The sequence below is a fragment of the Mauremys reevesii genome, linkage group 12 (genome assembly GCF_016161935.1).
Source record: "Mauremys reevesii isolate NIE-2019 linkage group 12, ASM1616193v1, whole genome shotgun sequence".
Taxonomy (NCBI): domain Eukaryota; kingdom Metazoa; phylum Chordata; order Testudines; family Geoemydidae; genus Mauremys; species Mauremys reevesii.
Window position 1 is genome coordinate 31,595,692 of NC_052634.1, and position 2,828 is coordinate 31,598,519.

At 46.5% G+C, this 2,828-nt stretch overlaps 1 pseudogene; it reads right to left on the reverse strand.

The window, feature by feature from the left end:
- Nucleotides 1–1,027: 1,027 nt before the first annotated feature.
- Nucleotides 1,028–2,532, reverse strand: LOC120375682 (annotated as a pseudogene).
- Nucleotides 2,533–2,828: the final 296 nt, after the last annotated feature.

The window sequence follows — 2,828 nt, forward strand, 5'->3', positions numbered from 1 at the left end:
CACACCCCCCAGTGGAGACCCCGCCGTAGTCTGGCTCTGCACAATGTGACACAGAGTCCTGTGGCCCCTTGTAGACTAACCGACAAATGGGTGAAGGAGCTTTCGTGGGTGAATCCCCACATCGTCAGATGCATGTAGTGGAAATTTCCAGAGGCGGGTGTAAATATGCAGGCAAGAATCAGTCTAGAGATAACAAGGTTAGTTAAATCAGGGAGGATGGGCCCCTCTTCTAGCAGTTGAGGTGTGAACACCAAGGGAGGAGAAACTGCTTTTGTAGTTGGCTAGCCAGGGACAGTCTTTGTTTAGTCCTGAGCTGATGGTGTCAAATTTGCAGATGAACTGAAGCTCAGCAGTTTCTCTTTGAAGTCTGGCCCTGAAGTATTTTTGCTGCAGGATGGCACTTTTAAATCTGCTATTGTGTGTCCAGGGAGGTTGAAGTGTTCTCCTACAGGTTTTTGTATATTGCTTATGCTCCAGTACGTATTTTAGTCTATAAGGTGCCACAGGACTCTGTCGCTTTTTACATCTCCTTCCAGTATCACAGAGGCTGAAATGACAATTTTTTCCTGCCCCTGCTCTTCATTTAAATGTAATATGAAAAGTTCCCATGATAACTGCTCTTCAGCACAACATGAGAACAACTGGCAATGATACAATCTGTAACACTGGTGACTCTAACAATAACTTTGCAATAGGAGGAATGGTATAAATGTGACGCTCCCTGGTTCCTGATAGGAAGGGCACACTAGAATTACTCATGGGAGAATGGAGTTGATAGAAAGGATAAATGAGTCCACCTCAAAGAGGTCAAACTGCAAAATGCAAAAATAGGCCACTCACTCATCTGGACAAGCTGAGGGATATCGGTGCTTCAAACTGCTTTTAAAAGTGGGAATCAGGAAAGTATTAAAGTATTGATAGCCCTAGAGGGTTTATGGTGTTGATCCCCCTTGCAGATTCTCTGATGGCTCACATGGTCTCAGTGGCAAGACAAGGTTTTCCCACACTCACTGCTTCCATTGGGTTGCATACCTGTGTGGATTCTGAGATGGGTAAGAAGGTGTGAGCTGTGATTGAAGGTTTTCCCACACTCACTGCATTTATAAGGTCTCTCACCGGTGTGGATTTTGTGATGTTTAGAAAGGCCTGAGCTGCTAGAGAAGCTTTTCCCACACTCATGACATTCATAGGGCCTCTTCCCTGTGTGGATTATCTGATGTTTAGAAAGGTCTGAGCTGGTAATAAAGCTTTTCCCACACTCATGACATTCATAGGGCCTCTCCCCTGTGTGGATTCTCTGATGAACAGAAAAGGCTGAGCTGCTAGTGAAGCTTTTCCCACACTCACTGCATTCATAGGGCCTCTCCCCTGTGTGGATTCTCTGATGAACAGAAAAGGCTGAGCTGCAAGTGAAGGTTTTTCCACACTCACTGCAATAAAAGGGCCTCTCCCCTGTGTGGATTCTCTGATGTTTAGAAAGTCCTGAACTGCTAATGAAGCTTTTCCCACACTCACGGCATTCATAGGGCCTCTCCCCTGTGTGGATTCTCTGATGTTGAGAAAGGGCTGATCTGTAAGTGAAGGTTTTCCCACACTCACTGCAATCAAAGAGCCTCTCCCCTGTGTGGATTCTCTGATGAATAGAAAGGGCTGAGCTGCAAGTGAAGGTTTTCCCACACTCACTGCAATCAAAGAGCCTCTCCCCTGTGTGGATTCTCTGATGTTTAGAAAGGCCTGAACTCCGACTGAAGGTTTTCCCACACTCACGGCATTCATAGGGCCTCTCCCCTGTGTGGATTCTCTGATGTTGACAAAGGGCTGAGCTCCTAGTGAAGCTTTTCCCACACTCATGGCATTCATAGGGCCTCTCCCCTGTGTGGATTCTCTGATGAATAGAAAGGGCTGAGCTGAAAGTGAAGGTTTTTCCACACTCACTGCAATAAAAGGGCCTCTCCCCTGTGTGGATTCTCTGATGTTTAGAAAGGCCTGAGCTGCTATTGAAGCTTTTCCCACACTCACGGCATTCATAGGGCCTCTCCTGTGTGGATTCTCTGATGTTGAGAAAGGGCTGAGCTGCTAGAGAAGCTTTTCCACACTCATGACATTCATAGGGCCTCTTCCTGTGTGGATTCTCTGATGTTTAGAAAGGTCTGAGCTGGTAATAAAGCTTTTCCCACACTCACTGCAATCAAAGGGCCTCTCCCCTGTGTGGATTCTCTGATGAACAGAAAAGGATGAGCTGCAAGGGAAGGTTTTTCCACACTCACTGCAATAAAAGGGCCTCTCCCCTGTGTGGATTCTCCGATGTTGAGAAAGGGCTGATCTGTAATTGAAGGTTTTCCCACACTCACAGCATTCATAGGGCCTCTCCCCTGTGTGGATTCTCTGATGTTGAGAAAGGGCTGATCTGTAATTGAAGGTTTTCCCACACTCACAGCATTCATAGGGCCTCTCCCCTGTGTGGATTCTCTGATGTTGAGAAAGGGCTGATCTGTAAGTGAAGGTTTTCCCACACTCACTGCATTCATAGGGCCTCTCCCCTGTGTGGATTCTCTGATGAACAGAAAGGGCTGAGCTGCAAGTGAAGGTTTTTCCACACTCAGTGCATGTATTTTTCCTCTTTCCCATGAGGACTTCCTGCTGTGTTGTGGTTTCCTTGACGCTTTTCTGAGTTCCCCGACAGGAAATAAATTTACCCATTTTCTCCTCTGGCTGGTTTCCTTGCTCTCTTTCTGGTCTGTGCTGAATCTCACAGGATTTTCCCTGCTCATGACTCCAGGACACATTCCTTTTCGATAATTCTCTGTGTTTAGCCACTTTCTCAACAT